Source organism: Callithrix jacchus, chromosome 10 (assembly GCF_049354715.1).
Source record: "Callithrix jacchus isolate 240 chromosome 10, calJac240_pri, whole genome shotgun sequence".
Classification (NCBI taxonomy): Eukaryota; Metazoa; Chordata; class Mammalia; order Primates; family Cebidae; genus Callithrix; species Callithrix jacchus.
The window spans coordinates 43,958,973-43,983,755 of NC_133511.1; the positions used below are offsets into that span (position 1 = coordinate 43,958,973).

Here is a 24,783-nt window from a genome sequence, read left to right on the forward strand (position 1 = left end):
TGAAATTTCTCAAAAGTTTGTGCATATTTGAATCCTCTAGCAGTTCCTATAAAAAATAACCAAGTCATTACCATAGTATATGAAGTCGATTATGATGCCAACATTATATTGATTCATAACTTTCTGAGTATGTTTCTCAGTTTTAGAGGTTTATTCTAATCAAAATATGCATTCATTCGAGCAAGTTAATATAGGCTCGATTTATATACTGTATTAGTCTGTTCTCATGCTGCTAATAAAGACATACTCAAAACTGGGTAATTCATAAAGGAAAGAGATTTAATTGACTCACAGTTCTACATAGTGAGGGAGGCCTCACAATCATTGCAGAAGACGAATGAGGAACAAAGTCACATCTTACGTGACAGCAGGCAAGAGATCATGTGAAGGGGAACTCACCTTTATAAAACCATCAAATCTCCTGAGACTTATTCTTTATCATGAGAAAAGCATGGGAAAGACTCACCCCCATGATTCAATTACCTCCCCCTGGGTCCCTCCCATGACACTTGGGAATTAGGGGAACTACAATTCAAGATGTGATTTCGGTGGGGACAGAGCAAACCATATCATATACCAATTTTCCTCTTACATAGGGTTTTTGATTTTTAAAATGTTTGTTTCTTGGAAGCCACATAGGTAAGAAACATATTTGCTTACTTTTTTGTTTTGAGACAGGGTCTCCCTCTCTCACCAGGCTGGAGTGGTATGATCATAACTCACTGTAACCTCAAACTCCTGGGCTCAAGCCATCCTCTCACCTCAGCCTTCTGAGTAGCTAGGACTACAGGGTGTCACTACACCTGGCTAATTTTAAAATCTTTATTTTATTTTTTTGTCAAGACCAGGGTCTTGCTATATTGCCTAGGCTGCTCTTGAACTCCTGGACTCAAGTGACTCTCCCTCCTCCACCTTCCATAGTGCTGGGATTACAGGTATGACAGGTATGAGTCACTGCACCCAGCCTACTTTTTTTTTTTGGAGACAGAGTTTTGCTCTTGTTGCCCAGGCTAGAATGCAATGGCACAATCTTGGCTCACTGGAACTTCCACCTCCCAGGTTCAAGCAATGCTCCTGACTCAGCCTCTTGAGTAGCTGGGATTACAGGTGTGCCCCATCACACCCAAATAATTTTTGTATTTTTAGTAGAGATGGGGTTTCACCAAGTTTGCCAGGCTGGTCCCAAATTCCTGACCTCAAGTGATCCACTTGCCTCGACCTCCCAAAGTGCTGGAATTACAGGCATGAGCCACCATACCTGGCCCACCCAGCCTACTTTTTAAGATGTATGCTTAAAGATGCTATGGTAGGCCGGGCAAGGTGGCTCACGCCTGTAATCCCAGCATTTTGGGAGGCCGAGGCAGGTGGATCACGAGGTCAAGAGATCGAGACCATCGTGGTCAACATGGCGAAACCCTGTCTCTACTAAAAATACAAAAAATTAGCTGGGCATGGTGGTGCGTGCCTGTAATCCCAGCTACTCAGGAGGCTGAGGCAGGAGAATTGCCTGAACCCAGGAGGCAGAGGTTGCGGTGAGCCGAGATCGTGCCATTGCACTCCAGCCTGGGTAACAAGAGCAAAACTCCGTCTCAAAAAAAAAAAAGATGCTATGGTAGAAAGGGAAATACAGAGTTAAATAAAGATATCCAAATACCATTATACCATCACGGTTCATAATAAAATAAAATCATAGCAAGCAGAGATGGCAGCCTACTGGTTCTGAATGTATGTACCTGTCAACAGAAGAAAGCCACCTCCACGTTTCCAGAGTCGTGATGAAATCACATTTCAAATTGTTTCAACAGGTGCCATATGTCGAATGCCTCTTCCTATAAAAGAAACTGCTGAGTTGTTCTAAACAGTGCATGAAAATAGCAAGTGGGCTGAGTGAGCAATCACAGTGAGGTCCTGAGAGGTATAAAAACCCCCAGATTCAGATTCAGCCTTCCCCAGAGAGCAGGGTTACCTCCCACCATGCTTGAGGGACAGCACTTCCATAATTGGACTCTACTCACAGTCCCAGCCTGAAGTGTGACTAGTGAAACTAGTGACTGATGGAATTGAGCCCCTGCAGGGAGGCCAGAACAGGTATCATTTTCCTTCTCTTGCTCCCTGCCAGTGGTTACCCCTACACAGAATTTTTATTCCTACCTCTAGGCAGCACCTGCAGGTTAATAATGAACCTAGAATGTGAAGTGAAAATCAGCACCATGTGCAGTAAGCACTAGGTAATTACATTTCACTTGTTTAATTAAGTTTCACTTTCTGGTTGCCTTGAGGGAACTGTAGGAAAGAATTTTCGTTTTTTTTGTTTTTCCTGTTGCTTTTTTTTCTTTTTTCCCCTAGCTAGAAGCTGAGTAATTCCACACAGTGTTGAAATGGATATGCTGTGTTTGTGTTGGCTGAATTAAGCACCTATAATCATATATTTCCTCTCTTTTGTCTGTTTGTATCCCAATCTTAATATGTGGGATAGAAATTTTGTTTAGTGGAGATATGACTTTTCAATTGTCTTAGGGCTTATTTAAACCAGCTCATCTCCATTAGAACATGTTTCTGTATTTTAGTCCTCAGTTTGGCATGGACTCTACTATTGTTTTCCATTGTTTTCCTCAAATGCTGTGTATTTTCCCTGAAAGTCCAAGTAGCTGACAATTTTGCTACCTCTGCAAGGAAATCTGCTTTATTTTCTCCTAGATTTTATACATATATAAAACTATACATTAGGAACATACTCTTCCTCAGCAGGCTACATGGCCTTTTTCATTCACTCTCTTATAAATATCTGTAGACTTATTATGTGAAGTGATGTATGATTTACTCAGTGGGAGATTTACTTTTCAGTAAGGTTACGGTTGATTAAGTCTTGCAAATCTCTAAATTTATATACCTTTAATAATTCCATCTCAGAAGGGGCTCACTATTATCCACATTTCCATGTGTGATATTCACTGAGGCATGTCCCTGGAAACATACCTAACCATGTAAGAGTAAAAGCCCCTCATAGCACAGGAAGACTAAAATAAGTACATTCTGCCACTAAGCACCTAGGTCTTAATATGTCAGTTTGTATTTAGATTCTACCTTTGTGATCAGGGCAGTATTTGAAACTGAGACATAGTTAATTAGAAAGAGATGTAGTCAATTTCACTTTATCAGTGAAGCGCAGAATTGCACCATTATGCTGTTTTTCAAAGACTGCGGTCCTCACACAGACCAGCTTAGTACTGAGAGAGGAGGTAGAACGGGAAAAGTTCCCTTGACCCCCCTCGGAGGGTGTTTGATGGGGAACTGGCTTGCCTCTTCAGTGCCCTGCTTCTCAGACCTCTAGGCATATAGACAGGTAAGTTTTGGGGCTCCCATCCCATGGCAGTGTCTGGGGTGAATGTTTACAGCTCCTGAAGCCCCAGTTACAGGGTGCTCTTTTAGTTTAGCCATCTGAAGGCAGCTTGTGTTAACCAGCTCATTTACACCCTCTACCTTGTCACAAGGACAGGGGCCTTTCTGTATCCTGGGGTTCTTGCTTTGGTGTAGTGGAAGACTTGGATCACACGTGGGCTTAGAGAATGATTACAAGGTTTTATTGAGTGGAGTAGCTCTCAGCTGATGAGGGAACCAAAAGGGAGATGGTTTTTCCTGGGAGTTTGCCCGCTTGGTGGCCTGAGTGCTCCTCCGACTGCCCCAGCCAAACTCTGCATTGTTCTGCTGGCCCGTGGCCTGCTGGTGCCTGTTGGTGTGTTCCTCTGCCAATGTGCTCCTCTCCATGTCCAGCCTCTTCTGTGTCTGTCTTGCTAGGGTCTTGGGTTTTTATAGGCACAGGACGGGGGCGTGGCAGGCCAGGATGATCTTGGGAAATGCAACATTTGGGCAGGAAAACAAAAATGCCTGTCCTCACCTAGGTCGGTGAGGGTGGAGTCCTAGCCAGGGACCAATGCCTTTCTCTACACAGCACTTCTCTTCCCCACTTCCATATCATTTAAAGGGACCATGCTCTTCCCTTCCCAGCACTTCTGTATCAGAGAGACACAGTCTTCACCTGCTAAGCTATCTCTCACTGGTGGTTATGTTTCTTCTCTTTTGAACGGGACTTTTCTCTGTGCAGACTGCTGTACTGTTCAGTTACATCATTAGCCATATTCTTGTTATTCACTTGAAAGGTTACACAACTTGTAGGCGTAATTCAGGGGAAACTAACTCGTGTTTTTCCATCACATTTTCTGCCTCTACCAACTCTCCCCTCATCTTCCTAGCATTAAAGCCAGGAGAGAGAAGGCCGCTACTTTTCTGTCCATTTTCACAGGCTGAAATGCTTTGCATCGTGCCTGCTTGTGCTGGCAATTGCCTGGCCTCTTCTGTAGCTTGTCCTCTGTAGCTGTCTCTCCCACATTCCTAATGAAAGTCAGCTGGCACTATGTATTTGTGCACAAACAGTAAATAACATGGTTTAGTTATGTAACAATTAGAAATGCATTGATTTCTTTAGGTTAATGTTACAGCCTCGGTATTGGTAATACCTGACTACCTGCTAACTTTTGAAAGCCAGAGGGTCTTGCTCTTCAAACTCTTCTCACCGAATGTAGTGGGCTTATAGTAGAAGAAAGGCATATCTAGGGTATTAAACTAAATAAGTACCCTATGCAGAAATAAGATATGCTGTGTAGTAAATAGTTTTTAGAGTATTTGAAGCAATGATTTGTACTACTTTCAACGTTTTCATTTCAGGAGCATCTTAAGTAGTTTGGGGTCATGACACGTACTTCAGTACATGATTAGTACAATTTGTAATGCTTAATTTGTGGACCCTCCTTTATTAGATTAGAAGACATAACTTGAAACCAGTGTGATAAGAGTTGATGAGGCGAGATTCCAAGACGGGTAAAATAAAGCTAAGGAAAATGGAAATGCCTTGCCCAGTGTGACTAAGAGGGTCAGGAATAGAACCTAACAGAACACATTTTTGAGTGGGTGGCACAAAACAGGACATGTTAACAATCAGAAAGAGCTCAAGTCTAGCCATAAAACATATGTGTATACACTGTTGTGTATTGTGTTCAAATGAGTTATTTTTGCCTCAGTCTGTTCCGGTGCACATTCCTGACAGAGGAAGGTATTGGTTTGGAGATCATTTTTTCTCCAGCAGCGTGCAAGTCAAGAGTTTCCAGATAGTAAACTGAAGAGGGGCCTGACCCTTATAAAAAACGTACCAGTGACCCAATGGATGGGTTCCATACTTTGTAACTAATTTGGCAGTGGCTGACATCTTAGTTTGTGAGGGACTTTACAAAAGTTATGGACCTGTAACCTCTGCATTGGGGTAGGCTCCCCTAGTTAGGTTACTTGGGGATGAATAGTTGCTGAGGCAATTGTGGGCAAATGTAGAACAATAGCCCACATAAGAGACACTCCAGCACTCTATGCCACACTCAGCTTTTAGGACGTAAAGAGGTGATCTGGCTCTTATTTGAACTATAACTATAACCAATATTTATTTCAGAGGGATTTCTGTATATTTCCTTAATTTTCCCTCAAAAAATCCCCGAAAGGAGATCTGTCAATACACTAACATTGTAGATCTTTTATGAGGGCACAGACAGGCCCAGGGAGATTGCGACATGCACAAGGCTACACAAGTAATAAATAAGGATTGGGAAACATACATTCAGGTCTGTTGACTCCAAACTGGGTGCCCTTTTAATGAAAGGGGTCATTGTGGTTCCACCAGCCCCTCTCCATACCTGCCGAGCCCAAGAACAGACTCAAAAGGAGTTTCACCTGTGGTTAGAGGATGTATTGTGTAAAAGATTAGGATCCCATTTCACCTTTCCTTTCTTTCAGAGCTGTCTTAGCTTTCCCTTTAGATAAATGTATGTCATCAGTGGAAGATCATCTGCCTTTTAAATTCTTATCTTTCACTGTGGACACCAGACTTCCTTTTAAGGTGCTATGTATGACTCAGCAGTAGTTTAAAATTTTGTAAGGTACATGAACATTTTCTAATTGAGAAACACTTTAGAAATGCGGAACATATTATCGTGATGAAATAACAATGACTAATATTGTTGTTGAATTGTTGGAATTATAATAGCTTTAATGTTTTTTGATTCAGTCTGTTTATTCCAAGTTACTTGACTTTTAAATGGCTTTGAAACATTAGCAAACAATGTTGGTCTCTCTTACAGAGCTCAGTCCTGCTTTTAACAGCCACAGGCAGTGTATTCAAAACACACCTGAAATGGACATGACATTTTAGAGAATATTTTGACTAATTTGTAATAAAAGAAAAGTTGACTAAATCACGATTAAAGAGGTGATAGCATGCCAAATAATACATCGAATAAATTACTCTTGAGAAATGCATTGTTTATATAGATATTACAATGCCATGCTGTTCTCAACCCAATCAAATATATAAACTGGAATAGAAATTCCTGAACTTTTTTTTTAACTCCTGTGGAAGCTGTTTCTAATACTAGATTACTATTAAATATAGCCAAAGAGAAATCGATAAAAACATGGGTACAAAATAAACATGACTCCTTTGGTTTTATTAATGGATAATAAGATTGAAACTAAGCCAGAAGGTACAGATGGGTGAGATTATAGTAAACCAGGCAAACATGGCACTTGCAGCTGGTTTACCTAAAAGCTTGCTTTTCCTTGGGAAATAAATGAAACAGAACATTAAAACAAGGATTTGAAAAATGGATTCAATTTTAGAAATAAGAACAAATGGTGACTAGAGGGAAAAACTAGAGGAAAGAAAATGAGCAGTAATCAAAATCCTGGGAGAATTATTTTCACTTTGATTTTACAATTTTTATTTATGTAATAAATAATAATGCTAATTGAGGGTCAAATTAATTTCTAAGAACATTATAAATGATGTTAAGTCAGCATATTCAGAGAAGTAAAATATTGAATCTGTGAACTCTATCTTCATTTATCATATCTGTACATAATTTTTAATCTTCCAGTGTCTCAGTTTCATGCTTTTAGTGACACCTATTTCCAGATTAGTGGTCCTCAAACTTTTGTACACATCAGAATGTCCCAGAATGCTTCTGAGAAATACAGATATCTGGGTTCCATCCTCAGATACTCAAATTTATTAGATGTTGGTTGGGACCCAGAAAGATGGAGGGACTTCAGGCCATCTTTCAAAAACATTAATATAGTAATTAGTCAGGAGGGAAATAGCGCTTTGAGTCAGAGAATGCCATTGATTTTAGGAATTCTGATCCTACCAAATATAAATTTTAGAATTTAAATATTTGTTCATGGTGACATATTAGAAATCTAGCATAATATGTATTGATAAAAAAATTATTATAAAATTGTCTGTGGTTAGGTAAACTGGTTGTTTATAATCAAACTGTTTAGACAATAAAATTGAAATAGTTACCGGATTGAACACTTCATTATTTTAGAGGCATAATATGGAGCTCAAGTAGTTGAAGTAATTTGCACAATATCATCGCTAGCTAGGGACCAGGCAAGATACTTTGTTCTTTCTGTTTATTGTGTTATGTTTCTTTCAAAAGTCTCTGTAAGTTTCCAATATTATCAGAAGGACATGGGTAAGCCAAAAACCCCTTTAAGCTGATACCTTCAGCTCATATAGGAAAACAAGGTTATAGGCTTGTAGAAACATAAATTTACTTAACAAAAGCAATTCTATGGTTATAGCGATAGAATATGTCTTGTCTTTCATCTCAATAAATCTCATGAATCATTGGATGGAGTGTCTTAGTTCATTTTTTTTTGCTTATACCAAAACACCCAAAACTGGGTAATTTATAAAGATAAGGAATGTATTTCTTACAGTTATGGAGGCTGAGAGGTCCAAAGTTGAGGGACTGTGTCTGTTGATAGCCTTCTTGGTGGTGGGGACTCTGAGGCACAGGGCATCAAGTGGCGGAGGGGGCTGCGCTGCTAATGTGCTAGCTCAGGTTTTTCTTCCTTTTATAAAGCCACCAGTTCCCCTCCCATGATAACCCATTAATCCATGACTGGATTAATCCATTTATGAGGACAGAGCCTTCATGATCCAATCACCTCTTAAAGTCACCACCTGTCAATATTGCCAGATTGGAGATTAAGTTCCAACATGAGTTTTGGAGGGGTCATTCAAACCATAGAGTAATGATGCTTAGAGTAATGATGCTCTATGATATGCTATATTAGTTTTACCTCGAGAAGAATATTTAGCTTCACTCAGGTTTTTCAAAGCTACCCTCCTCTCAAAAAAGAAAACCTTTTTAAGAGTAGATAACTACTCATTTGATCAGCCTCTCCTGCTGAATCAATTAGGATTTTTTTTTTTTTTTTTTTGGCAGCAAGTAACAGAAAACTGACTAACAGTGTAAGAAATAAAGTGATTACAAACAGAAATTCCCCCCCGACACACATCCTTCAATATTTCTTGATGTAGGTCATTATGGGTATTAGTTTAATGACTCAATAATACCATGGCTTGGAGTCAGTTTGTCTGTGATTCTCTTGGCCTTTCTCTCATAGTCTCAAACTCCAGGTATCACATTGGCAGGCTGGAGGGAGGAGTGAGGGCAGTCCAGGTGTTCCTTTTATCAGAAAAGCTGAAAATGTCCCAAAAGCACACCCCTCTCCTATCTGACATTCATTTTACTGGCCACAACTATGTGCACCTCCATTCCAAGAGCAAGAGATACTGAGGAAAGAAATGTGTTGCTTTAGCTTCTAAAAAGGAGATGGCCAAGGCATAAGACAGTTAAGAAAGGGGTGGCATGACAGAATGTCTGCTGCTCTCTTGGTTTTAGAAGGAACTCCTGTTATTCTAGTGTCACCTGAGTACAGACTGGGTCTCATGGGGCCACTCCAGTTTCAGACATTCTTCTATTTTTTTCTTCTCTACCATCATCCCTCTAGACTCTGCCACTTTGCTTTCCCCCACCCCATTCCCCAACACCACACAGAGTGACTCCACTCACACACACTCAGGCCTTCCCACAGCCAAACCTTTATTTTCAGGAAGTCCTTGAGCTGCCTGGCCTTTAGGAAGGTGGCACAGGTGTTCCAAGGATCATAAAATGTTTTACTGAATAAGTTTTCTCTGTGGATGTCAAGGAACCTTTCCTTCCAGCCTCTTTGAAGGAATAATGATTGAATCAGAACAGGACATACAGTTGTTAAAAAAAAAAAAAAAGTCAAAAGTCAGTATCTTGAAAGTATTTCCCAAGGCTTTTCTTAAGGTAACCTTTATACTGAACCATAAAAAGATTAAAGACACCTTCTGCTAGAGTCTGGCCCTGTCATTCACATTGAGATTGTTCAGAAAAAGAAGTGTTGACACCTTTACTGAAAGGAGTCAAGGTCTTCCAAGCAGGAAACTGGTTTGATGACAATTCCTGGCTTGTTAGGTAAGCTGGTCCACATCAGAGCGACTCCTCCTTGACTTCCGACTGACTTTGTGTTCGTTGGAGGAATCCTGTGAGTCACGTTTAGCCTTTCCCGCCTGATTGAGTTTGAAGGAGCCTCTGGATTATTGCGTACAATGGATTTTGCAAACAGTTTTCTTCAACGGACTCATGGAAGAAAGGCAAGTTGGTTCATAAATGGAAATTTTAGACAAATAACTAAGCTAAAGACACCTCTCTGTATAAATGCTTCCAGATGGAGACAAGTTTTTCACTTCACTCTCCACAGTTTTCACTTTAAAGGGTTATTGAGATGGAAGCATTGGAGCGAAGCATATATAATCACTTGCCCCACCTTTCCTTCTGAGGAAGGCTGACTTACAGTTGCAAGGGGAAAATACTGGCTGAAAAACAAATCTTAGTCTGTTCCCTATAGTCTATCAACACATGCTTTTCGGAAGAAGAAGAAGAAACATCTGGAAAGAATAGGACTGAGTTGCTGGAACATCTTGAAGGGGGCTGGCCTTCACTTAGAAGATTGAAAAGGCATCCAGACAAGCCATTAGGAAAAATCTGTGGTTGTTAAACAGAGTAACCTGAAGGAGGAACTTCAAGATACAAGTTAAAAGCAACACTCTGCAATTACTTGTATTATAGCATCAGGTTGTTTAGTTTTTCTTCACTCTTTGAAAGAGTTCTGAACACAGAGTTTTCTTTAAAAAAAATCTTGGGGTGGCTGGGCGCAGTGGCTCATGCCTGTAATCCCAGCACTTTGGGAGGCCGAGGCGGGCAGATCATGAGGTCAGGAGTTTGAGACCAGCCTGGCCAACATGGTGAAACCCCATCTCTACTAAAAATGCAAAAATTAACCTGGCATGGTGGCACATGTCTGTAATCCCAGGTACTTGGGAGGCTGAGGCAGGAGAATTGCTTGAACCCAGGAGGCAGAGGTTGCGGTGAGCTGAGATCATGCCATTGTACTCCAGCCTGAGGGACAAGAGCAAGACTCCATTTAAAACAAAACAAAACAAAACAAAACAAAACAAAACAAAAAACTCGGGGCCTACAAAAAATGCCATTTGGCCTGTACAATAAGTTGCTCGTATCCAGCAAGTCCTCTCCCTTCTACAGCCTTCTGTATAAAAGGCTGGGATACCAACATCTGCCTGAAGCAAAAACACATGTATTTTAACCAAATAAATACAAAGGAACAAAAGTCTAAGTACATCATGCTGCTCATAGTGTTACTGGCTACTCCCACTGGCTCTCTCACTGTTGTTATAATTTCGTTTATGGCCTAGGCAGATGGGCCTCTCTGCTCATGGGCGATTTAGAATCTGCTGATAGTGGCTGGAATGAAGCAAGGAGGATCTTGCAACTTCTAAGCTCACTGGCTTAGACCACCGTATTCTTGGGCTTAGGGGTTAATTCCCTATATGATTCCCATCAGTGGTGATACCTGGGCTATTGTCCAGTAGGTGAATGTGATCTTCCTCTTCGGAGAAACCTATCGCAAATCACAGCTAATAGGGCTCCTAATGAGGACATTTGCCTCCCAGCTCCTGTGTCCCGGGGCAGTGGATAACAACAGGATGTGGGTTTTAAACACGTGTGAGCTTCTTCAAGCTGCCTCTTTCAGTTTCTTTCTTTTTTAAGGCACTAAAAAATATAACCCACATATTTGAAACAAACACTTTTTCTTGCTGTTAATGTTTTTTGTCATAGTTTTCTCCCATGTCAGGACTGGATTCCACTGATTAGTACCTAGATATAGTAATTAGTACAATATGTAAATGAAAACATGGGATATTTACAAGATAGGCAGAAGACTGTATATGCTTATAAGTTGTACTTTTGGTAAATATAAAAATGGATTGTATTCATCATCCATGAGTGAGTTAAAGACACTCTGCTATACTTTGGACTTAGCAAATCATATTTTGATGAATGGGAACAAAAGATGTTGAGAGCACAAACCTATCATGGTAAAAATCAAAGGCATTTAGTTTCAAATGTATTTAAAAAGAAGTTGTGAATTTGAACAGACCATAAAATTAGGATCAAGTAGGCAGATCTGCAGACATTTTCATCAGAGACGGTAGCAATGAGAGACTGCAGGAAATGGAAAGGAATCAGACTTTTATTATTTATATTTGAGTGTTATTCCAGTCCTCACCATCCTCTTTGCTCCTCTTCCCAATCCATTCTTTTCCTTTCTGTTACTAGTTGTCCTTCCTGTCTCTCCTACTCTTCTTCCCCTCACCCCCAGGATACACAGTAGAGAGAGAATACCAGAAATGGGCAGCACTAGTGAACAGAGATTTTATAGAGGGTTTTTTTCATTTCAAGTGTTAAGTTATCCTTGTGCTTGAAATATGCACATGATAAAAGGGGGGTTGCCATCAATGCATATTGTCTTAAAAAGCCAATGGCTCCTTTTTCCTTTTTCTCCATAATGAAGACTTTCTTAGACTGTGGACTCTGTAATTATGTTCACTGAACAAATACCTTGAAAGGGAAATAATTCCAAGTCATGTATCAAAGATTCAGTTTGATCTGTATTTACTAAATGCCTAACATGCCTATGCATTTTGTTTATTCATTTATAGTAACAAGATACAGTGAGTTCATATTCTATGCCAGCACTATGCTCAGTGTTGAAACATTAGAGTCACAAGATTCCCACTTTCAAGAACTTAGTCTAATGGAGGAGCAAGAAGCATGAAAGGATCAGTTGCAGGGTGACAAGACAGTGTTCCCATAGAGCAGCTCCGGAGCTGTGATTTTAAAAAGATGATGCAAACCAGTTATCTCTTGCTTCATGAAGTGGATGGGCTATAAGAAATTTGGCAATAAAACAAAGTTTATAAAAATTGCAACATTTTTCTACAACTCTACGGTAAAATTGGAAATGCTTTCCCACAGGAAAAATAACTCTCAGAATGCTGAATGCAAAAGTTGGGATCACAGAAGTATTGTTTCTATATTTTGTCTGCTGGAAACTGTATTTTTACAAGGTAATCCCTGTTTTCAATGTAGTTCCTGTCTTGACTCCAGCAGTTTTATTCTTGAAGCACTTTTCTAGTTCTGAGATTGCTACTACCCAGAGTATTCCTTTCTTTCTTACTGGGATGTCCTCTGTCTTCACAGCCTGATTCTGGATTATAGTTTTTTACTTTCTTTCTGTTGAGATATTTATGGCATTTAATCAAGTCAAACAAGATGTATTGCAGTCTGACATGCTTATGTGGCTTCAGTTATGTAAAAATGAAGTAATTTCCTATCTTTGTCTAGTTCAAGAATTAACTGCAGATGAGGAATGCCTGTATTGATTCATTCATATAGTAATTATTTATTGACTACCTACTGTGTACAACCAGAAACACAGTTTCTAACCTCATGAACTTACCATGTAACATGGGAAGACAAGCACTAAGTTCTTACTTGTTTGTAATTTGATAAGACTCAGAACAAATACAGATTTCTATGAACCCATGTATAGGGGGAAATATTTAAGTTCCATTTAATACTGAGATTGCTAGGTATCTCAATATTTAAGTTGAGATCTGAAGGATAGACAGAAGATTCCTCAGGCAGAAGGAAGAGCATTGTGAGGCAGGAAGAAATGTGGTCGTTTTGAGGAACTTTGCCATCAGTGTGGCCATAGCAAAGAGAGCAAAAAAGTGAAACAGGGAGGATTGGAATTCAGCTTACAGACTCTGGAATCAGATTTCCAAGTTGGAATCCTGACTTCATAGCTGTATCAATTAAGAAATTTTTTGTGTGGCATCCAAAGAATAGAAAGCCTATGTTACTGAGGTTCATACAAAAAGGGGAAATTATCTCCACAAAACAGAATGTCCAGGGTTGGTGCAGGGCTCGATGAGGTCATTGCAGGTTCAGGGTCTGTCTGTCTTCTGCTCTGAATTTGTAGCCTGTGGCTTTGTCATTCCCTCATCTGGAAATGGTGGCTGCAGCCCCAGGCACAACGGCCCATTGAGGAAGAAGAAGGCGGAAGATGTGCGGTGTCAGCTTATTTTATGAGAAAAGTTCAAAGCTTCTCAGAAATCTTCTTTTGGAGTTCTACCTGTATGTCCTAGGCCAGAACACAACCCAAATAAGCAGGAAAAATGCGAAAATGAGAACATAGATCTTCTATCCCTTACAATGGAGACAGCAAGTGAGAGGAGATTAGGAATGTGTGTTGATTTCCTCAAGAGTGTTTGACGTCACCACTTTCTAGCTTTATGATCTTAGGCAAGTAACTCAACTTCCATAAAATGGCAGTAACATCCCAAAAGGTTGTTACAAGTTTCACTGAAATAGTTTCTATGCTCAGTCAGCAATCAATCAATATGAGCTCCAATATGATGCTTGACAGTTATGCAACAAACAGTTCATGAAGAGCTTTGTCAGCCATATTGGTAATTTTGTCTTTATCCTTAGCACAATGAGAAGGCATTAAAGGATTTTAGGCAGGGAAGTAACAAGATCATATTTGTGTTTTCAAAAGAGCCCTCAGGCTGGGTGTGGTAACTTGCTCCTGTAATCCCAGTGCTTTTGGAGGCCACAGCAGGCTGATTGCTTGAGCCCAGGCGTTTGGGCATCATGAGCCTGGGCATCATGAGCCCAGGCATCATGGGCAACTCAGGGAAACCTCATCTCTGAAAATAATACCAAAAAAAAAAAAAATTGAGATGGCCATGGTGGCACTCACCTGTAGTCCTAGCGACTCAGGGGGCTGAGGTGGGAGAATCACCTGAGTCTGAGAGAGGCTGTAGTCATCTGTGAGTGTGCCATGCACTCCAGTGTGGGTGACACAGTAAGACACTGCCTTAAAAAATAAAACAAAGGAGCCCTCAATTTATCCTCTACCCCTGATGAATATATTCCATTTTGTTGCATTGCAGAATTCCAGCACATTGGTTTGCTTACCCGTCTTCGCTCTGGAAGGACTTTTAATTCTTATTTTGGCAATCTTGGTTGTTTTGAGATGTGTGAAATTAGAATCATATGCAGGTGCTTGAGTTCTTTTGATTTTGCTTTGTAAACACTTCTTTTTTTTTAGCTTGGGGCAATGTAAAGCCAGAATATCAACGTACTTTTGTCAAGATTTTCAAACCTATTTGGCTGATAGTGCACTTATAGGAATAGGTAAAAAAGATCCCAAAGATATTACTTCGCTTACTTGAACTACTGCCCTACTCTTAAGAGCCACAGCAAGCTTACATGTTTAAAAAAGTTTTAAAAAAGAGCTGCAACATTCCTTTCGCACTCCCACTCGCCCCTGAGGTTCTTCCACTTCCTTCCTATGGCTTTTTTTAGAAGGCAGTGTGTTTTTCTCACGTCCGGCAACAAAGGATGTTTTGTGCTGCTACTGAGGTTTGTGTGTGTAACTTACTTTAGAACTCTTTCTAGAAAATGTGATGATTATTTGCATAGGTTTAGTAGAACTTTATATTAAGTGAAAGTCTCAGATGACTTTTTGTTTTGTATAGATTTGCCACTGCTTAACGTCAAATCACTTTCCCCTGTGTGTTTTAAAATAATCCTAACAAGACCTGTCAAAAATCCCCCAGAAGTCTCACAAATTCTTATCTTCAAAAAAAGTGTAAGTGATACCTACAGTGTAGACCTTTTCAAAGACTTCTCATCACTTCCTTACATAGTGCCATAACGAGAAAGGGACATGGTGATGAACCATAAACTTTGGGTTTCACCGAGAAAATCTATCTGGAGCAGTCACAGTATCCTATGCTGGAGCTATTAGATTCCTTGATATTAGATGTTTCCATCTAATTGTAATTCTCTCAGCAAGTATACAAGGTGGGATAAACAGAATTCTCAGATGGCTGAGAATTATATTCTAAATCCTGGGAGAGAATTTACCTTTCCATTGTCAGATAATATGAATCATTTAAAATACATGCTGGAACAGCTTCACTGTTTCTTGAGGAGAATGGGGTTTCTCTCTTAACAAAGAGAAAGATAAATGCGCCTCACAAGATTTTGGTGGTCAATCTCTGTCAGTATACTACCAGCAAAAATGCCAGCAATCAATATTACCAAGAGGCAGCACTCTCTTGAGTGCAGAAGTAACAACCTTAGCTGCTTTGTAAACAAAATGGCATTGGAGATACTCTGTTTTGAGTAAATGACGAGTCCCATGGTGTAGATATGAAGATTTCTCCTCCACGTGGATTTTGTGATTCCTCTTGTGTTGAAGTTAAGGAAGGAGAGCTTGGATTCCAAGATCAATTTAATGTCTGAATTCCTTGGCATTGTCATGCTAGATCAGCACATCTCAGGTGGCTTTCAATATGTATTTTAGCACTGATTATCCTCTACTAGGGTAAATCAAAAGATGATTTAGAAAATCAAAGTTAATTTTCCCTTGGAGTTTTCTCAGAATAAAGGGAAGCTGTGATGTGGAAGGTTTTTTTGGCTTCTATTTACATATGATGCAAAATCATTCTGTGTGAATCTCTTTCCTCTGTTGAGTATTTACTATATGCAGAGCCTTGGGTATTTCTGTGCAAGAAAGATTATGCAAAAGAATTTTAAGGCATGCCACTTGACTTTGTGAAAGTAAATATTTGTTTAAAGAGACAAGATATTACAGTGGGAGGCTGCTTTGTGAGAATACACACTTTCAGGTCAGCACTCTGAGATGGGTCCTATTATTTCCTTTAACTTGGCAAGGGACTTCATGTAGTTCTTCATCAGGAAAATGGAGACAATGAAGATGCTTGCCTTATAGATTGTTGTGTAAAAGGCAGCAAGATACGGCTGAGTAAGAACATGACTGAAGCCAGACACTTCTGCTTAAAACCTAGGTGAGCTGTTTACACCTGATATGACCTTGGACAAGTCTCTCATAACTTCTCTTCCTTCCGTTGCTTCATCTGAAGATGGCAATGATGTTAGTATCTGCCTCCTGCCTCATAAGGCTGTTGTGTTGAGACCATCCTGCCCAACATGGTGAAACCTCATCTCTACTAAAAATACACAAAAATTAGCTGGGTGTGGTAGCACATGCCTATAGTTCCAACCTCTCAGGAGGCTGAGGCGGGTGAATTGCTTGAACTCAGGAGTCAGAGGTTGCAGTGAACTGAGATCACGCCACTGCACTCCGGCCTGGTGACAGAGTGAGACTCCATCTCAAAAAAAAAAAAAAAGAGTTAGTTAAGGTAAAGTGCTGAGAACAGTGCCTTGCACAAAGCATCATGTAAGGATTTGCTTTCATTATTGTGAGGATTAGATATAATGCATGTGAAATACTTGACACATATGTAGAAGATAACTATTATTTATATAGAGAACTCAGCACAATGTGTAGTACATTTTCAGAGCTCAGTAATGTTGGTTGACTTTACTTTCTATTGCATATGTCTGTGTGTGTGTGTGTGTGTGTGTGTGAGTGTGTGTGTGTGTAGAGAGAGAGAGAGAAAGAGAGAAGCACATATTCCCAACAGCATAATTAATATAATTTTATGGGGAAAAGTATTTAGAACAAAATAAATGGAAATTAGCCAGGCCATACAACCCTTGCTATTCTGTCTGGTGTTTAAAGGGTTTGATTTGTGGGCCTGTTTTTTCTATTGATGCTTCTCCAACATTCCACTGTGGATGGAACCTCAAATGCCTCATAACATGTTTGAAAAAGTAAAAGGGATAATCACTGCTTATTGTTCCTACTACCATGGAAGGTTAAAACATACCTGCTTTTTGGGCTTAGCTAGAACTCTAATTTAATACTAATGCAATAACAATACAGGCAGTTTCCAGAGTTTCTAGTTTACCTATATAATGTATGTCTTCCAAAATTCAGTTCTAAAGCAAGAATTTGAATCTTATCATACACTTTCCCATAAAAAAATGTTACCAGAGGGCTGAGCACAGTGGCTCATGCCTGTAATCCCAGCTCCTTGGGAGGCTGAGGCGGGTGGATCACGAGGTCAGGAAATCGAGAGCACCCTGGCTAACACAGTGAAACCCCATCTATACTAAAACTAGAAAAAATTAGCTAGGTGTGGTGGTGCGTGCCTGTAGTCCCAGCTACTTGGGAGGCTGAGGCAGGAGAATCACTTGAACCCAGGAGGTGGACGTTGCAGTGAGCCGAGATCGCGCCACTGCACTCTAGCCTGGGCAACAGAGAGAGGCTCCGTCTCAAAAAAAAAAAAAAATGTTCTAAGAGATAATTAAAAGTGAGGCCTACCTATCTAATTATCCCAATACCTTAGAGAAAAAAATGGTACTGTTGATTACTAGTCCTCGTTTGTGATTCATAGTACGTGCCTGAATTCTAGCTACAGAGATATCTGAAACACATCTACCTCTATGAAAACCCTGGGAATGAGAGATCTCCTGCCTGTACTTACCATCTTTAGTAAAAGAGAGATGACATTTTCGGGGACATGATTTACACTGGGTAACTTCAGCCTCAGCTTTTGGGCCAACATCAATGGCAGAACAGAATGAGGGGACGGGGGGTGGAAACAGTCATTGTTATGTGTATGTAATTGTGAAGACTGCTTTATGGCTAGTGACAGAAAATTACTAAAATCTTCGGCATGTGTTTTATTGCCTCCTCTTCTCCCTTACCCCTCACCATCACTCTGCAAATCAACCAAGGCCAATGTCCTAGCGGAGACTTTCAGTTCCTTCAATTACAGTTCTCCTGCAGGTCCTCCAAGTATGAAATTAAGAGGGCTTTCAAGATGGAGAAATCCCCTCTTTGCAATATTAAAAGAGTCTGTAATGCCATTATCACCAAATAAGTTACTATTAATTCTGAATCAAGTCATGTTTGATTTGCCAGTCCAAAAAGCCTCCCTATTTAGTCTGTATACAAAGGACAGCCTGGCAGAGAAATTTAACACCTTGTCATTTTAAAATGTGTCTATCACTTAATCCTTTACAGAGAAGTGAAGGTGATGTAGCTTTTTTCATGCTCCAAAGCTGGTAGTGTGACATCAATATGTTTATTCATTCAACAAACATTTACTGAGCTTTTACTGTGGGCCAAGTACTACTCTTCTAACTGCTAGGTAGAAAGGGATAGAGAGATATTGTTTAAAGGATACAAAATTACAGCTAGACAGGAGGAATAAATTCTAGTGTTCGTTAGCACTGTAGGATACTATAGCTAACAATAATGTTGTTTCAACTAGCTAGAAGGCAGATATTGTATGTTCCCAACACAAATAAGTGATAAATGTTTGAAATGATGGATGTGCTAATTGCCTTATTTAAAGCACTATCATTATATGTACTGAAACATCACTATGAAATGCCAGATATAGGTGATGGGGAGGAAGGCAGCAAACCACATTGCCATGTATGTACCTGTGCAACAATCTTGCATGTTCTTCACATGTACCCCCAAACCTAAAATGCAATAAAATATATACATATATATATATAAGAAACATCACTATGTACCTCATGAATATGTATAATTTTTGTCAATTAAATAAATAGAATTTTAAGAATAAAAAAATTTTTAATTTTAAACATTTTTTTTAAATTTAAAAAAAAGAAAAGCAGATAGTTTTCTGTCAAGCCTAGATGGATATAAACACCTAAGAAGGTAACACTGGAATGTGTCATAGGGTGGTAAGTGCCATGGAGGGGACTAATTTCATGCAGAGCGGGTCTGCAGGAAGTAAGGGAGCGAGCCATGAAACCATCTGGATGACGAGTTCTCAGGTAGGGGGAATAGCAAGTGAAAAGCGTCTGAGCAAAAGCATCTTTGTCAGATTGCAAGGAGGCTCTAGCAGGATCAGAGTAAACCTGGTGAGAGTGGTGGGAGATGAGTTCCGAGAGGTAACAGGAACACCTTGTGGGGCTCTATAGACCAATAAGAAGATTTTCTCTTATTCTAAGTAAGCCAGGCAGGAAAGTGTTTTAAGCAGAAGTTTAAGAAGATCTGGCTGATTTTTATAGGCTTACTCTGGGTCTTGTATGGAGATACGTTGCAAGTTTATAGTTGCAGGAGTTGGAAGTGATGGTTGCTTGAAGCTAGTTGCTAGCTACTAGCAAGCTAGTAGCAGTAAAAGTGGGGGAAAGTGTGGATTTTAGATATATTTTAAAGACAGAGCCAATAGTAGTGCCAATGCATTGGATGTAGGGTGTCAAAGAAAGAACAGAACCAAAGATCACTCAAAATGTGTGACTTGTGCAGCTAGAACTGCCATTTATTGGCTGAGGGGATATTATTGGAGTGTCATGTTTGGTGACTACGGAAAGAAGAGGAGAGAGAATTCGATGTTTCATTTTGGACATATTAAGTTTGACATGCCTGTTAGACATCCAAGCAGAGATGCCAAGCAGTCAGGGGAATAAGTAAGCTAGAATTCATGGGCAAGGGCTGGCTTAAAAGTGTACGTTTGTGTATTTAAGGCTAGAAGGCTGAATGAAAACACCTGGAGCAGAAGTATAGCTAACGAAAAGAAGAGGTGTTTGGACAGAGTGCTAACACTCTCCAATATTTAGAGGGCAGAAAGACGAAGTGGAAGCAGAAATGAGACAGAAGAGAAGTGAGAGAGAGAACATAAAAGAAAATGGTGCCCCAGAAGCCTAGTGAAGAGACAGCGTAAGGAGGAAAAGTTTATTGTCAAATACTGAAAATAAATTAGTTAAGCAGAAGACTGATAATACTTTCAATTAGTGGTGTGCTGGTAAACTGGCTCTCTGAAAAGCAGTGACAACAGCAAAATCTTGATTTGTAGTGTTCACCAAATTTCCCTGGTGTAAATATTCCCATCATAGTCAATTTCAGGCTACCAAGAGTTTAACAGTCAGCTTGCAAAGTTCTTGAATATTTAACAATTAGCTTCTGCTACTTGCAGCACACACCACTTTGACAGGAGCCATTTTTAGGAGTGGTGAGGATTGGTGTAGATTCCTAAAAAATGAAATGAGAGGAACTGGAGACAGTGACTGCAGACATTTTTAATGAGTCTAGTATAAAGAAATGAGATGGTAACTGAACCATGACATGGTCAAGATTTTTTTTTGTATTTTAAAAATAGAAAATATAGTGGCATGTTTGTATATAGATGAGAATGATCCATTTAAAGGGGGAAATCAATGAAAAAGGAGAAAGCAGGGAGAATTACTGGGGTGAAGTCCTTGGGTAGGAAAGAGGAGGCAGTTCTAATACGCAGGGAGAGAGAGGGTGGTTTGGTTTCCAGTAAGAGCATGGGTAGTTCCTTCACAGTAACAGCAGAGACTAAAGTAGCCCTGTCCAATTAAATGTAATGTGAGCCACAAACACAATTCAAATTTTCTAGTAGTCACATTATAAAGTAAAAGAGGCCAGGTGCAGGTGGCTCACACCGGTAATCTCAGCGCTTTGGGAGGCCAAGGTGGATGGATTACTTGAGGTCAGGAGTTCAAGACCAGTCCGGCCAACCTGATGAAACCTCATCTCTACTAAAAATACAAAACTAGCCGGGTGTGGTGGCGGGCACCTGTAGTCCCAGCTACTTGAGAGACTGGGATAGGAGTATCACTTGAACCCAGGAGGCGGTTGCAGTGAGCCAAGATCACTCCACTGCACTCTGTTGCCTGGGCAACAGAGCAAGACTTCATCTCAAAAAAAAAAAAATAAACAGGTAAAATTAATTTTAATGATTTTATTTAACCCAATATGTACTAATTATTATTAAAATGTATAGTGACTATAAAACCATTAATGGGAAAATTTAATTTTCAAAATCCAGTGCGTTTTATACTAACAGCACATTTCAGTTTGAACTAGCCAGTTTTCAAGTAATCAATAGTAGTGACTATCATATTGGTGAACATGAGGACAAATAATCAGCTCAATGGTCAGATGTGTTGGTGGAAAGTTGTTGGTGGGCTGATTGCCTCTATTTTCTCAGTGAAATAGGAATCAAGTTCATACAGCAACTGAGGTAAGAATTGGGAAGAAGTTGCTGAAGGAGAGAGGGAAGGGTTTGAAATAGTCATGCGGGAGAATGAAAGAGTTAATGCAATCAGGAGAGTGTGCTAGAATGGGTGTAGCACCAATGGCCTATTTGAGGTTAGTGTTCCAGAATTTCCAGCGAGACTCACCGTGCTGAGTGTGTTTTTCTTCACTACCTTCTGTCTAGCAGAGGCAGGGGCAGCAGGCATCTGCAAAGTGGACAAAGTTGTTTTTAAACAGGGTAAAATTGATTAGAAAGCAGATGCCAATCTATCACTCTGGTAAAAGATACTAAATTTTTCCCATAGGAAGCTTGACCATTTTTTTCTGATGTAGGCTTTATGCTTGTGGGTTGGGGTGGAACATGAGATGTTAAGCAAGAGTGTGTGGGAACTTAAAAGCATAGTGACACTTTTTTTGGCTACTGAACTCCTGTCTCAGAATTCTTAGCAAATTCTCCAAACTCTTTCTCTAGGGTCACTTGAGCTGTATTTGCCCTCCTTCTCTTTCCTTAGAGGTAATCAAACTATTTCTGAAGGTTTATTTTTTTTTTTACATGGTTCGAACCTGATACATACTTGTCAAGACTAAATGTGTGTTGAGCTGACTCCATGTTTGAGGCTAGAAAGATGTTAATGAAGGCTCTGTTCCCTGCTTGTAACCTGAAGCTTCCAGTCAACAGAATGAATCAGAGAATTTCCAGCAACACACTAAGGTCCTTATGTAAGGAGGATCACATGCAATTTTTGTCTTTGCAGAATTCCTCTCTGTATAATTATTCTTTTGATCATGCTACACATGAAAAGAAAGGCAACAGGGGTATGAATTATGTCCTTGTTTTACTTGGCATTAACAATTAAGACAGGGTGAGGAGACTGTGAGAACTGCTAGTCCGAGGGAGGTGGTTTTCCATTCGTAATTGACAAATGCTGTGCGTGTCCACAACAGTGTCCTCAGAGCAGACCTCAAACTCTATACATTACATTGATCAGTCAACGTGGGTAGCTACAATCCTGCGTATGATACTGCAATAAGTGCAGCCTGAACTTCCTCTACTGTGTATTTGGGCACAGTTCATTGTTTCTCACCAAATAATTCAGACACATTTGTCTCCATTCATACTTCGACTGAAACAATGCAGCAATTTTCTCACTGGTTTTATACTAAAGAGATTGAGGACTTAGTCTATACTGTACCTAAAATGGCTTTCAAAATTATCAGTTTACAAAGAGAGTTTATGGATATGTTCAGGAGGTAAATCACTTGCCTTCTCTTCTCTGATGCTCTCCTTGACACCGCAGGCAGAAGCAATCACTGTGCCTGACTGATACCTTGTGCTTCCATAGCATTTCGTACATAGTTTAACCATGTCCCCGAACATGAAATCTGTTTCAGAACTGCATGCATTTGCATATGATGTTATTTTGCCTTCTCTACATACTTATCAATACCTCCTTATACTTCAAAATCCAAAAATGCCTGTTGCATGGGATGCTCTGTAGAGGAAATGACCTTCCCTGAGTTGATCACTCTTTCTTATGAGTCCCTACACACTTGGCTTATGCTTCATTTTCGCCACTTAATCCAGTTCTTAAAATGTATTTACCTGTTGGTCTCTTTCACAAGTCTGTAACTCTTTCCAGCATAACTATGTTTCGTGTTCTTTTTTTTTTTCCGAGACAGAGTTTCCCTCTTGTTACCCAGGCTGGAGTGCAATGGCGTGATCTCGGCTCACCACAACCTCCGCCTCCTGGGTTCAGGCGATTCTCCTGCCTCAGCCTCCCGAGTAGCTGGGATTACAGGCACGCACTACCATGCCCAGCTAATTTTTTGTATTTTTAGTAGAGACGGGGTTTCACTATGTTGACCAGGATGGGCTCGATCTCTTGACCTCGTGATCCACCCATCTCGGCCTCCCAAAGTGCTGGGATTACAGGCTTGAGTGTTTCGTGTTCTTTTGTGTCCCTAGTGCCTACCACAGTACCAGGCATGTGACAATCCTCCACTGTTTTGTTGAGTGTGAAATATAAAGAATTAAGCATGGGTGTGATTCAGGTGAACATATAGAAATAACTTGAGTTAGGTCATATTTTATAGCCATAAAAATCTTATTGAAGTAAGTCAGCCAACTTGGTGCATTTCAGATAAAACCTCTGCATGAAGATATATCATTTTTAACCCAAAGCAGAAGTTTATATAAAGGATGTAAGCTTTTGCCCTATATACTCAGGAATTAAACTAAAAAGAAATCTACAAATTCATTTATAAATAATTTCATGTTGATGCCTACAGACATGTAAGAAATGTTTCTTTAAGGTTTAATGACCAAGTTTCATGTGAGCTCTTACTTGGGAAACAAAATTCACACATGGCATTAATATATTATAAATTGTGATATATAGTGTGATTTATCAAAACATTCTCATATCCTATCTAGGGTGAAATTTAATATTGCCAATAAACGTTCCACTCAAAGAAAATGGTAAAGCTGTGTGTGCTATGCATGTTTTGTTTTGGAAATTTACTATTCCTGAATGTTCCTTGAATTAATTTTTGCAAATGATTTGGAAAATTCAAGGAAAAATTGTCTTTAGAGAGTTACCTTGAATGTTATATTTGTATGTCAAAGGAGTATTGAATTTCTTGTTGATAAGAGTTGCATGGCTTTTTTGGTTTTGCTTTTATTATTCATTGTTTCTCTGGTTCAGTATGGATGTGTAATCTCATATCTAACATCTGACATTTTAAGATATAGAATGTTCCTTTCGTTCAGGTGGATAAAATCCTCCGTGTGTGTGTGTGTGTATTTTGTGCACATCTTATGACTGTCTTTCCAAACAATACACATTTCATGTTGGATGGATGAATGGGTGTGTGGGTGATTAGATGGATGGATGGACAGACAGACGGATAGATGGATGAATGGGTGGATGGTTGAACAGTGTGTGATTGCTCTGAGAGTCCAGGTGTTGGGTTCAAGTCACAGTTTTGCGAATTAACTCTCTCCTTTAGCTAATTAATGATACAAACCTCTGTTTCTTCAATGTAATCATAGTTCTATACAGAGTTGTAAGGGTGAAATGAAATAACACATATAAATAACTTTGTTTTATAATTAGCACATAGTGCTCAGAAATGTTAGCTATTATTAACATAACAATAAAACACTAATCAATAGATATATGGCTATAACCATATAAACCGTTTTTAATTTAAGGATGAATAATTTCAACGTGTAAATATCAGGAATGCATTTATCGTAATACACTTTGGAATACCAGTAATTTTCTAATCATAACAGTTTATACATATGAATATGCAAAGTGTAACAACTACAGGCTTCCTTATCTACTTATAGAATTACAAGCGTAGCTTAGACATGAAAACATTCTTACACTTCATAATAGGGCAGCCAGTTGTATTATGCACCTTGTCTTCTTAAGGTACCATTGTTTT

At 39.6% G+C, this 24,783-nt stretch overlaps 1 protein-coding gene and 1 long non-coding RNA gene across 3 annotated transcripts in view; one reads left to right on the forward strand and one right to left on the reverse strand.

Annotated features, from left to right (window-relative positions):
* Nucleotides 1-24,783, forward strand: part of MAML2 (mastermind like transcriptional coactivator 2) — a 372,811-nt gene that overhangs the window by 80,174 nt on the left and 267,854 nt on the right. The window lies entirely within an intron of this gene.
* On the reverse strand, nt 10,315-21,565 carry LOC144578073 (uncharacterized). The gene is made up of 2 exons (XR_013523152.1): nt 21,477-21,565; nt 10,315-20,301 (listed from the first exon to the last, which is right to left on the reverse strand). It is a non-coding gene; the product is annotated as an uncharacterized LOC144578073 (long non-coding RNA).